This window comes from Gopherus evgoodei, chromosome 13 (assembly GCF_007399415.2).
Source record: "Gopherus evgoodei ecotype Sinaloan lineage chromosome 13, rGopEvg1_v1.p, whole genome shotgun sequence".
Taxonomy (NCBI): Eukaryota; Metazoa; Chordata; order Testudines; family Testudinidae; genus Gopherus; species Gopherus evgoodei.
This window is the reverse complement of record NC_044334.1, coordinates 7,089,124-7,102,741: the sequence shown is the minus strand read 5'-3', so window position 1 is coordinate 7,102,741 and position 13,618 is coordinate 7,089,124. Positions and strand designations below refer to the sequence as shown.

Here is a 13,618-nt window from a genome sequence, read left to right as displayed (position 1 = left end):
TATCTGCTCCCCCGCCCCGGAACCTCTGCCCCATCCAACCTCTTCTCCCTGTTCCCTGATGGCCCCCCCAGGACCCCTGCCCCTGACTGCCCCCTGCCACCCCATCCAACCCCCTCTCTCCTTCCTGACTTCCCCCTGCCCCCATTAAACCCCGTTCCCCCCAGAACATCATCCACACCCCTGCCCGCTGACCACCACCCTGAACTCCCCTGTCCTCTATGCCACCCCCCACTCCCTGTCCCCTTACCACACTGCCAGGAGCACCGGTGGCTGGTGGCACTACAGCCACGCCACCCAGCTAGAGCCAGGCCACGCTGTTGCCACCACCACCACCACACAGCACAGAGCACCGGGTCCGGTCAGGCTCTGCAGCTGCACTGCCCCAGGAGCTCGCAGCCCCGCCACCCAGAGCATTGCGCCGGTGGTGGAGCGAGCGAGCTGAGGCTGCGGGGGTGGGGAGATAGCAAGGGAGGAGCCAGGGGCTAGACTCCCGGGCCAGGAGCTCAGGGGCCAGGCAGGACGGTCCTATGGGCCGGATGTGGCCCGCGAACCGTAATTTGCCCACCCCTGGACTATATCGACCTCTGTGTGTTTTATCTGCAGCTGCTGCAACCGTGAGGGTTCTTCCTCCACACCCACACCTGAGCCAGATAAGGAAAAAAAAAGATGATTTGAGATGACATGTTCAGTTGGATCTTGCAAGGCAGCGCTGCATCAGACCGTGAACAAGGGGCCTGGAAGGTGAACACTGCAGACAACCTGAAGAAGGAAAGAGCAAATAGGAGAAAGGCCCAGGAGTCCCAGCAGGAAAAGAGGAAGATGCACGAGATCATAAAATGGCTTCTCCAGCAGCAACATGGAAGCTGCAAACTCTTGTGAACCTATAGGGTCAACAATCTCGGGCTTGCCTACCTTTCCAGTTCATGGAGAACTCAATTACAGCACCACTCTCAACATTCCACATCCCAACCCCTGCTACCACTCCACTCCAGAGGACATTACGGACAACCACAGCTTCACATACGCCGACTTGTGAAAGCTACAATTGCTGTATGTGTGGATAAAATGGATATGAATGTTCTTTCCCCTTGTTAGGTTCTGTTCCATTCAATGTTTTAATATTTTTAATCTATTTGCTTTTAACTTGCACAGATTTTTCTTTTCACTGGTTTTGTTACTGAATAAAATTCTATTATTTGGAAAATAATCCATCTTTATTAGTTTATAACATATGCTACAAAGTGCCTAGCAGTTCTGAAAGCATCCACTTACTTGTTAACGTATAGTGCGACACAACGCACAGTATCAGTGGCAAACCCAGTGCAATGATTACAAATGTACAGCGAGCACGGCAGAATAGGCGCATTGACAGTGTTATAGTCAAACATGTTCACCAAGCAATACACAATTCCTAACAGGCCCCAAAAACAGCAGGGCCAGGTAGAGCATAGTACATCACAATACATTTCTGTGACTCACTGTTAAAGTGCTCTTTCAAAGCCTCCCTGAGCTGCATAGCTCTGTGTTGAACAATTCTAATAGCCCTTGTGTCTGCCTGTTCAAACTCAGCAGACAGCTGCTCCAGCTCCACCCTGGCAGCAACTTTTCCCCTTTTGCTTCACAGATATTATGCAGTACAGAGCTAGCAGCTATAACCGTTGGGATGTTTTTTTCACTGAGATCCAATCTTGTGAGTAAAAAATGCCAGGGTCCCTTCAATCTACTAAAAGCACATTCTGCACCTGCTGAGCCAGTAGTTGACTCTTTCCCTGGTGCTGTCGAGATGGCTGGCATATGGCTTCACGAGCAAGGGGTAGCCTGGGTACCCCAGAATAACTATTGGCATTTCAACTTCACCAATGGTAATTCACCAGTTGGGAAAGAAAGTCCCTGCTTGCAACTTTCTGAACAGTCCTGTGTTCTTAAAGATGAGAGCATCATCCATTTTCTGTGACCAGCCAACACTGATGTCAGTGAAGCATTCCCAGTGACCCACCAAAGCTTGCATAATCAGAGAAAAATAGCTCTCTCTATCGGGGCAGCTCTAGGTATTTTGCCGCCCCAAGAACAGCAGGCAGACTGCCTTCAACGGCTTGCCTGCAGGAGGTCCCCGGTCCCGCGGATTCGGCGGCACACCTGCGGGAGGTCCGCAGAACCAGCAGACCCTCCGCAGGCATGCCACCAAAGGCAACCTGCCTGCCACCTTCGCGGCGACCGGCAGAGCGCCCCCCATGGCGTTCTGCTCCAGGCACGCGCTTGGCATGCTCGTGCCTGGAGACTCCCCTGCTTTCTGTTGATGTATTCTGTGGAAAAGAGCAATGGTGACAAAATAGGGACATACATGCCATCTACTGCTCCATCACATTTTGGGAACCCCACTGTTGCAAATCCATCCATTATGTCCTGCACATTGCCGAAGGTCACAGTCCTGCATAACACGAGATTACTGGCCCTGCATACTTGCATGACAACAGCTCCCACACTGGATATTCCAACTCCAAATGGTTTCCTAGTGACCAGTAGCAATCCAGCATCACAAGTTTCCACCTTGCAATCGCCACTCACTTCTTCACACTGTTAGCATGGCTCTCATTTTGGTCTCCCTGCGCTGGAGGGCTGGGGAAAGCTCGGCACACAGATCCAGGAATGTGGCCTTGCACATCCGAAAGTTTTGTATGCATCGCTCATCATCCTAAGCCTGCATTACAATACGTTCCTGCCAGTCAGTGCATATTTCTTGGGCCCAGAAGCAGCGCTCCATCATCTGCAGCTGCTTCATGAAAGCCACCAAAAACCTTGAATTAGTTCTCGGTATATTCCACAGCAATCCGTCCTCCAAGAAATCTTCATATTCCCCATTAATTCATATTTTTCTTGCAGCTCTGCAAACACCAGAGGATCGTGAGTCCTGTGCTTGCAATGCTTATGACACTAGTGCAGAGCTGTGCCAGTTCCATGTTTCTGTCAGAGATGGTGGACAGTAAGGAGGGTGGCATGGGTTTGTGGGATTTTTAAAAAAAAAAGACAAGAAAATTATGGGATATACATGACATTATGGGATGGAGAAAGTTGCCCTCTGCAAAGTTGAACTCTTGCTCTCAGTCACCTCTGTGTGACTCATTTCTGCCCCATGACAAATTGACAAAAAACTTCCCAAAAGACAGCACACTGGACACTGGCGGGTTGCACACAGGGATGCCTAACCTCGGTACACCATGCTGTGCATTAACATAAGCACTCCTGGTAACTATGCTCAGCAGCAACTCAAGGACCCAAGTGTGCATGTGCACAAGCAATACACTAACTGTAGCAGCTTTATGCCAAGGTAACTTGCGTTGACCAAAGTCTGTAGTGTAGACATGGCCTGAGACACAGGACCTTGAACTGGGGTGTCAGAGAAGCTAGGCCTGCCTAGGTCACCATCGAAGGATGGTAGGGCTTTAGATAACATACACATGCACATAGACTGTTGTTTAAAAATCCTTTTTTTCCTCTCATTCATTGTTCCTACTTTACAATAAACAATAATTTTGTTTTAAGAAGACTGTCTGGTTGTGTATACTACTGGTTACAGGCTCCTGAAGAGAAGGACTGCAGGTGCCCAAACTCAGACAGACCTGCAGGGTAAGAACTGTTGATACAAAGGATGCTGTAGCCCAGGGCCCACCCTAAGAGTAGGAAAATTGTGGAATTCCTCACCAGGATAGGTAAAGGCACAAGGCCTGAGGATGCACTCAAAAAGCAAAAATGGTACAAAGGTGCAGCTAGCCCTGCAACTGTGACAGTATGTCAATGTGTTATAACAACTTAAAGCAATTGACTTCTTGATCATTCTTCTTTTTTCCTACCCCACTCCCCTGCACTATTAGCTCATAGACTTTAAGGCCAGAAGAAAGCAACATGATCATCTAGTCTGACCTCCTGCACATCACACACCACAGAACCTCACCCATCCACTCCAGTCATAGGCCAATAACCTCTGGCTGAGTTACTGATGTCCTCAAATCTTGTTTTAAAAGACTTCAAGTTAGAGAATCCAATGTTTACTCCAGTTCAAACTAGGAAGTGACCAATGCCCCCATATTGCAGAGGCAAAAAAAAAACCCCACAATAAAACACCAAGGTTTCTGCCAATCTGATCTGGGGGATAATGCCTTCCTGATGCCATATATGGCAATCAGTTAGACATTAAGTATGTGGGCAAGACCTACCAGCCAGACACCTGGGAAAGAGTTCTCTATAGCAACTCGTAGCCCTCTACATATAGTGTCCAATCTCTGGCTGTTGGAGATACTTGCTAAGAGCAGTCACGGGCCATAGGTCATTGTAGGCAATCTCATCATACTATCCCCTCCATAAATTTACCAAGCTCAGGCTTGAAACAAGTTCAGATTTTGCCCCCACTACTCCCCTTGAAAGGTTGTTCCAGAACTTCACTCCTCTGATGGTTAGAAACCTTTGTCTATTTGATGTCCAAACTTCTTGACGTCCCGTTTATATCCATTTGTTCTTGTGCTAATACTGGCCCTTAACTTAAACAGTTTCTCCCTCCCTGGTGTTTATCCCTCTGATATATTTATGGAGAGAAATCGTATCTCCTCTCTGCCTTTGCTTTTATTAGACTAAACAAGCCAAGCTACTTACATTTCCTCTAGTAAAGTAGGTTCTCCATTCTTCTGAACTTCCTAGTAGACTCCCTCTGCACTTGTTCCAGTGTGAATTAATCTCTCTTAAACATAGGAGACCAAAACTGCACACAGCATTCCAAACAGGGTCTCACCAGTACCTTGTACAATGGTAACAACACATCCCTATCTCTATAGGCAATAATACTTTGTCTGATGCATCCTAGATTGCATTAGTCTCTCCCATGGCCACGTCATGTTGGCGACTCATACTCATACTGTGATTGACCAACACACCCAGCTCTTTCTCCTTCTTTGTTATTTTTAACTGGGAAGTCCCCAGCTTATAGCAAAAATTCTTGTTAGTTGCACTGAGCACTATCAAATTTCATCCCAATTCTATTATTCCAGTTTCCAAGGTTGTCCAAATCTTCTTGTATGATATTCTGTTCCTCCTCTCTAGTATTGATAATAACTCCCAACTTTGTGTCATACACAAATTTTATTAACATGCTCCCACTTTTTGTGATAAGGTAATTAATGAAAATATTAAATAAGATTGGTCTCAAGACTGATCCTTGAGGAACTCCACTAGTAACCTTTCTCCAACCTGAGAGTTTACCTTTCACCATGACCTGTTGTAATCTTTCCTTTAACCTCCTCTTTGTTCTCATCCTAACTTAGATTGTAAGCTCCTTTAGCGCAGGAATTCTGTTATCTGCATTGTGCAGTGTGATGTACATCCATGGTGCAATATAACAACCATGAAAAGCGGTGTATGTGAATGCAGTGTTCATGCACATACTATTGGCAGGCACTATTTCTCCCACAAAATTTGAAAATTTCGCTCCAACTGATGATATTTCATTGTAATTTATGTTATATTACAAGGATGCAAAATTTAAGGAGACTAATCTTTACATTCAGATTCTTGTCCAACTCACTAATGAGCTGACATGTTCTCTTCACAGGCTCATTACATAGGATGGGAACACAGTTCAAACAATACAAGGAGCCAGACCTTCAGGCAATCGCTAGTAAATCAATTTCTGGAAATCTGGTGCCCTGTATAGGTAAACCCTGCACAACCTCATTAAAGCTGTAAGGCCATCCCTGTTAGCAGAGGAAGAAAAATGTGACAAGAGGACCAGTAAAACCAGTGGAGAGAGACTTCCCTCCATCCTCCACAAGAGGTGGCACTTCCAAAGACAGCAATAGGGGGTGCAAACAGGGCTCAAAGAACCAATCTATCTACTGAAAGCTACATAGATCCTGAAGGACACAAGGCAATGAGAGGACACATAGAGACTGGCAGCCCTTAAGGCAAAGAATATAACTCTGAGCTGTGTCAAGGAGTGATGCTGTGGACTGAGGAGCTAACCTTGCTGGGACTGTTTGTAACCCTGAAGACTAAAGTGCAGCCTTGATGGCAATGCAAGGCACAGTCCAAAAGAAAAGCAATCTCAGGATGGCTTAGCTATCTTTAGATCAACCATCTGAACACTCAAGATAAGTACCTGAATACTCCCTTCTTCACCATTTTGGACTGAGATGAGGAAGATAAGAGTACCATACTCTTCTTTAATACCTATCCTTCCTCTTTCCCTAAATGGAGTCCCACCTCCCTCCCCCAGAGAGAACAAGACCCTTTCAACCTCCCTACAACAGTATCACCACAAGGTGCAAGAACACTCCACCCTCCCCCATGTGGTCTAGTTGCTTCATGCTCTCCACCCACCTCCTTGCTGCATGGGTTTCATGCTGATTACAGCTCCTACCTCCTGATAACACCCTGCTCCTCCACCACTGGTTCCCATCCAGAGGAAAGGGAAAGGAGTTAGAAACCAGCAGTAAGGAGAGACAGGTCAAGAGTGCTGGAAAGCAGCAGAGACAGATTCCAGGTGTGGGGAGGCAGGTCAGGTCAGGATTTATTTCATCCTGGACTCCCAACCCTGACCATTCTCCAGGGGTCCACAAATCACCCCCTTGTCTTTATCACAGAGTCTCCAAAAATTAATCAAGTCCCTAAAAATTAGCCAGCTCCCAGGTATTAGCTAATCAAGAATAAGTTAAGGCATGGGAACCCAAAGTCCAGCCTGCTGGACAAATGCAGACCATAATGCTCTACAATGTGGGACACAGCCACCCTCATAAGGTACATCTGCACTGGAATAAAAAACCTGTGCATGGCCACGGCTGGGCTAGCCCAGCCGACTCAAGCTCATGGGGCTCAGGCTGTGGGGCTAAAAATTGTGATGTAGACATCTGGGCTCTGGCTGGAGCCCAAGCCCAAAAGGCTACACAGTAATTTTACAGCCCTGCAACCCAAGCCCCACAAATCTGATTTAACTGACCCAGACCAGCTGCGGGTATTAAATTGCTGTGTAGATGTACCCATAATTAATAAGGGAGGGTAGGCTCCAGAAACAACAGGTCACAGGTGGAATGCTTCATCATACCACTCAGCTCCACATGGAGCACTGCATGCTGGGAGCTGTAGTCTACAAAGAGCACACATTCTATTACAGCCTAGGGAAGCTGCCTGCGATTTGCTATATACTATGTAGCCCTTGGGCTCCTGGAAAGTTGCCCATATAACCCCTGGTTGGGCAAGCCTGACTGTTACTGTGTTAAGGGGAAAGGTTGCTGTTTTTTCTGCAGCAGGCTTGGCTTTGATTTAGAGGCAGAAAGCTACAGTGATGCTGAGGCAGCAAGGGAAGGCATTTTACTTCATAAAAAAGAAATCTCTCGTCTACATGTGATGCTGCTTATTCATGGAACACAAGCCAATCCTCTGAGGAGCAGAAGGAGAGTGACTGAGGTACAAGCTCTTCACCACACCCTAGAAACAAAAGAAAGCAAATAAGGAGAAAAAATAGTTTAGCTGTAGAAATGTGAACCAGAAAGCAAAAAAGGGACTCAAGGATGATGTTATGGACACAGAAAATCTGTTGTTGCTCTGGTCCACAGTGCTGGTATAATCCACATTACAGCGATTCAAGAAAAAACATGGACAAACTATACAAATATCCTTTGTAGCTCCTATATGTTAGCAAGGCACTGCAGAAGTATTAACAAATTAAATATAACACTTGGATGGATATCTTTATTCCCATTACATACTGATGGGGAAGCTGTGTTGCAGGGAGGGGAAAATGCCTTACCTAATGCTCCTGACTCTCATTCCAGTGCTTTAAACACTAGACCATGCTATCTTGCTTTGAAAATTTTCTCCTCCTATCTAATCCCTGCCTGTTGGTAAAACACACTTTCTAGGGGGCAACAGTAGGCAAACTGATATTCACAACTATGGAGGGGAAGAGCTGCACTTCCTGGCACTAGTGCTAATTACAGGTGCCTCATTTGCTGCAGCAAATGTCTCTACAAAGCATATTTTGTGAATGATTTTGCCTAGATTCATTCCAGAAAATGAAGCGTACTTAACAAAGGTTCCTGGGAACTGCTGGATCTGAGCCCCAAGTCATTTGGCAAAATTCTCTTCTATCACACTGTGTTTCTTTACTAGTGCAACAATTCGCAAGAGGGAGATAGCCATGAGGGGACTATATATACCTAATCCTGAGCTGGTGGAGCAGGCGCTTCAACTTAATCTAGGTTTCCAACTGGAGGAAAACTACTCCCCTACTTTTGACCTTAAATGGTATGAGAGTATTATCCAGGCCACATGTTTCCAGTCCTCAATATATTCTGCTCTCTTTCCAGGTATGGAACTCACACTGATATTAGTGGCGATTGAACAAATCTGGAATATGTAATAGGTGACCAGAATATGTGAGCGAGTGATGACCAAGGTGAATCAGAGGGAAATCTTCCTCTTGGGTTTTTTGTCCAGCATATAACCTCTCTTCCCTCAAATGTATAGACTCTTTGCAAGTAAAGGGTGAAATCTGTCTCCCCCAGTAGAGGCAAGACCATGTGTCCTATGGGTAGGGATGATGCAAAAACTGGTCCATGATGGGGTTGAGCCTACCTGAAGTGAATTAGTTATAATCCTCACAACTACTAGTAGAGGGCTGTGCCTGGAGGATGCTGATCTGGCTGAAATTAGGAGCCAAACTCCTGTGAGACAAAGCTAGCTGGAAAAAAAAACTCTTTCAGAGGGGCTCGAACTTTAGAAATCAAGATGCAATAGCCCTCTAATATTTATGTCACTTACTGTGGGACATCTCTGTTAATCAGTGTTTTGGCAGGGCTCCAAAAAGCCCAAGTTCACCAGTTAGTTGGACAAGAATGTGGGGTGTTGATCCCATATACAGCTACACTTCACCTGATCCTTCCTAGTAAGGCAAGCATATACTCCTCTGTGCTGTGGGAAAGCACTGTAATACCACACACAAGTTGGAAGGGGAATAATCCCTAGGAAAGTGGGTTCCAAAGGTCCTCACTCAATGCCAGTGATCAGCACTGGGGTCGGCACTTCCTGATTTTAGCAACAGAGTAACAAATGAAATTACTATATATAGTAGCTACAGGATCCACCAGGGGGCATTAAAGAACAAAGGAAAATAGAGTTTTAACAAGGACACTTTCACAAATCTCTGCTGCATGTCTACAATAATAATTTCATGCCCAGCATTTTCCGAACCTGAGGGTGCAGTTCAACCCCTCATTACTGAAGAAATATTCCAAAGCCAGCAACCAGCTTCTTTGCAATTCTTTGCTTTTTCTCATTATCCCTCCCCTTCCAAATGTCTATCCTCACCCAGTTCCTACTTTCAGCCCTCACAGTGCCACTATATGGCTGGCCTGCAGAAGAAAGAGCCTTTACACAGAGAAGTTATAGTCTCCTCCTTATGGAGATGTAACTTTAAAAGTACCTGTCATGCATCTTCCCCCACTCGGATGTCTGCAATTTTATTATCTGCCATAAAACTGTCAAACTGCAATAACCCGTGTGATTAGGTTTTTCATGTAACAAAAGTTATGGTACTTAAGCTCTTCCTGTAGTCGTGCTCTGAGCCAGTAAAAGTCTCATGAAACCTGCATTTTACGGGACTGGACTAAAGAGAGAGGTTTAAAGTGAATAATGCTCTGACACCTTACAGAGCCAATTAATATCTTTACACTTATCAAAAACATACACTCTAATTCCAAGATGAGCTTTTGGGGTAAACATCACACTGACAAAACATCAAGGAGGAAAATGTTTTCATACGACAGCCAGTCATTTTTAGGACATTGCTTATATTTAATATAGCTTACAAATTTACTAGGTGCTGTACAGCAGTGGTTCTCAACTAGGAGTATGTGCACCCCTGGAGGTTCACAGAGGTTTCCCAGAGGGTAAGTCAGCTCATCTAGATATTTGCCTAGTTTTACAGCAGGCTACATAAAAAGCTCTAGTGAAGTCAGTGCAAGCTAAAATTTCATACTGACAATGACTTGTTTCTACTGCTCTATATAGTATTATATGGTACGGATCACACTGAAAAGTAAGTACAATTTTATATTCTAATTGATTATTTTATAATTATATGGTAAAAATGAAAAGCTAAGCAATTTTTCAGTAATAGTATGCTGTGACATTTTGTATTTTTATGTCTGATTTTGTAGGAAAGCAGTTTTTAAGTGAGGTGAAACTGGGATACACAAGACAAATCAGACTCCTGAAAGGGGTACAGTAGTCTGGAAAGGTTGAGCACCACTTCTCTACAGTAAGGCAGAGTCCTGTCATGGACAGTTTACAATCTAACTAGACAACATACAGAGAAGGAGGAGAGGAGAGGTGATAAGGTTTTTTGTGTTGTGTTTTTTGAGGGATGAAGGGGAACTGGGATTTAAAGCTTTTCTAACCTTTTTTTTACCATATCCTTTCCATTATTTGAGACATCAATTCCTTTCAAAAGGTATTCCTGGCAAAGAGCTCTGCTATTTAATAGGAAATAGGTTTAATATTGATAAAATGCATTCATACAGATTAAATAATTTAGTGTTAATAGGTTACTGCTGAGTGTTAATAGGAACGCTGATAAAAAATATTCCTTTATCCTACAGTACTGGTCCAAATCCCTACTGCACCCCACAATGATAACACATAATTTGGGGCAATTATTTCTTTTTAAATAAGTGAAAGGCTAGTTTGACAGTAACAGAGACTGAAGTCATCTATTTTCCCTACAGAGTATGTACAATGGAGCACAGACAAGAGCAGTGCCGTCTCCCCACTCCTATTGTGCCTAGTGCTGAGGAACCACACCCATAGGTGGAGAGAGCAATTTAGTTTTCATAGCCTTTTTTTACATTACTAAACTTTCCAGCAGCCTGTATTTCATTACCAGAGAAGCTCCACCAGTGGCACACATGGCCCAGGCATTTGACAGAATGGTGGTATTATCGCAGTATCAATGGTGAATCGCTAATGTGGGCTTCCAGCCCATGTCTGTTTCCATGTTTGACATTTTTGCTGAGTCTGCCCACAAGAGGTCCAGTTGCGGTAGTGGTTTCCTGTCATAACCATTTAATCATTACAAATTGGACTTAGACCTTAAATACCCATCAGATAGCAACAGCTTGTAGTCACTACCAATCAGCGGTAAAATCAAGCCAGCAATTTTGAGAGTCTGTCTAGACCTGAATTAAAAGATGTGTTGTCAACATATTAGCTAATGTACTCGAAATCTAGTGTTCAGGCTTAAATTTGAGAAGTTTATCTTGAGTTAATGTATATACAGCTTTAACACATTAGACTTCTGAGGGTATGGCTACATTTGGAATTTCAAAGCACTGCCCCGGCAGCGCTGTGGGAGCGCTGCCACAGCAGCGCTTTGAAGTGTGAATGTAGTCAGAGCGGCAGCGCTGGGAGAGAGCTCTCCCAGCGCTGTATGTAAACCACATCCCTTACGGGTGTAGCGTGCAGCGCTGGGAGCCGCGCTCCCAGCGCTGCTGCCCTGATTACACTGACGCTTTACAGTGCTGTATCTTGCAGCGCTCAGGGGGGTGTTTTATCACACCCCAGTTGCAGCGCTGTAAAGTGTGAGTGTAGCCAAGGGCTGAGATGTGTTACTTAACACATGTTAGCTAAGGGCTTGTCTACATTTAAAGTTATTTCAGATTAAGATAGTGTGTGAATTCAAAGTGCAACAGCTATTATGAAATAGCTCCCCATGTGGATTGTCTTATCCGCTTTGTGGATTAAGACAAAATGGGGGGAAAAAAGGCACTCTTATTCAGGAATATATGATTGATATGAGTAGAAGTCAATCAAATCAAGGTAGTCCCCGAGTTTTAGATGAGGGCAGCTACAAACTGTTTCAATTTTACACAAATTAGGCACAGCACTCAGATTCCAAGCAAGCTGCTAATGCAGCCTTGACTTGATACACACATTCACAAACTCTGGGACTAGCCTCCGGCTCTAGCTCTAACTCTGCCCAAGAAAGGGAACAGTCGAGTTCCACAATTTTGCCAGTTCCATCAGAGAATCAATGGTTGTATTATTTCTTCCTAGACCCTCAGGCACTGGGATCAGAGAGAGGAACAATTGAGAAATCACATTACTCCATGTGAACAACATATGGGACTGCATGTGTAGTCAGCTACATCAAAGATCTAATGCTTTTCATTAAACAGAAAAAAAAATCTGTCAAGTCCTATTGGCACAGCTTACTGCTGAATATGTAAATCTCTGGTTATTGGTTGCTGGTTTGATTTATAGGAACAGGATAATTTCAAGTGATCAACTCTTGCATGATTTAGCTTTGTTTCATGATGACTATCATGAAATTAGAGTATAAAATGAGGCATGTACAGTACAGCAGTCTCATCGTAAGAAAATGGATAAAAAGAAAATTGGTAAGTCATTAAAGGAAAGGGAAAGGGAAAAGATGAAGACAAAAGGATGAGCAGTATGACTTCTACAATTGGGAAGAAAAACCTCCTATTCAAGACTTTTTGGTATAAGCTGGGGATTTATCAGTTGGAAGTGACAGAGGGGGAGCAAGACCTCGATGTATTGGTTGATTGCAGGATGACTATGAGCCACCAGTGCAATACGGCCATGAAAAAGACTAATGGAGTCCTAGGATGCATCAGGAGAGGTATTTCCAGTAGAGATAGGGAAGTGTTAGTATCGTTATACAAGGCATTGATGAGACCTTATCTGGAATACTGTGTGCAATTCTGGTTTCCCATGTTTAAGAAAGATGAATTCAAACTGGAACAGATGAAGAGAAGGGCTACCAAGATGATGAGGGGAATGTAAAACCTACCTTATGATATGAGACTCAAATAACTTGACCTGTTTAGCCTAACGAAAAGAATGCTGAAGGGAGATATGATTGCTGTCTATAAATATATCAGAGAAGATAAAAACCAGAGAAGGAGAGGAGTTATTTAAGTTAAACACCAATGTGGACACAAGAGCAAATGGATTAAAAACTAGCCATCAGCAAGTTTAGGCTTGAAATTAGACAAAGGTTTCTAACCAGCAGAGGAGTGAAGTTCTGGAACAGCCTTCCAAGGGGAGCAGCGAAAGCAAAAAACCTCACTGGCTTAAAGATTGAGCTTGGTAAGTTTATCGAGGACGTGGTGTGATGAGACTGCCTACAATGGCACGAGGTCAATCTGCGACTGCTAGCAGCAAATATCTCCAATGGCCAATAATGGGACACTAGATGGGGAGGGCTCTGAGTTATTACAGAGAATTCTTTCCCAGGTGTCTGGCTGGCGGGTTTTGCTCAAATGCACATGCTCTAACTGATCGCTTTATTTGGGGTCAGGAAGGAATTTTCCCCAAATCACATTGCCAGAGACCCTATAGGGGGTTTTGCTTTCCTCTGCCCCATGAGGCACAAGTAACTTGCAGATTTAAATTAATGTAAATGGTGGATTCTTCGTAACCTGAAGTCTTCAAATCATTATTTGAGGACCTCAGTAACTCAGCCAAAGATAATGGTTCTAATACAGGAGTGAGTGGGTGAGGTTCTGTGGCTTGCAGTGTGCAAGAGGTCAGACTAGATGACCATGATGGTCCC

At 44.3% G+C, this 13,618-nt stretch overlaps 1 protein-coding gene across 3 annotated transcripts in view; it reads right to left on the bottom strand.

Annotated features, from left to right (window-relative positions):
• Positions 1 to 13,618, bottom strand: part of KDM2B (lysine demethylase 2B) — a 176,040-nt gene that overhangs the window by 131,401 nt on the left and 31,021 nt on the right. The window contains exon 1 of one of the 3 annotated variants that reach the window (XM_030583399.1): positions 2,342 to 2,562. The exons of the other annotated variants lie outside the window; for them this stretch is intronic. The gene's annotated coding sequence lies outside the window, so the exon portion shown is untranslated. Of the gene's footprint in view, positions 1 to 2,341; positions 2,563 to 13,618 lie in introns of those variants that run through there. 3 annotated transcript variants of the gene reach the window in all.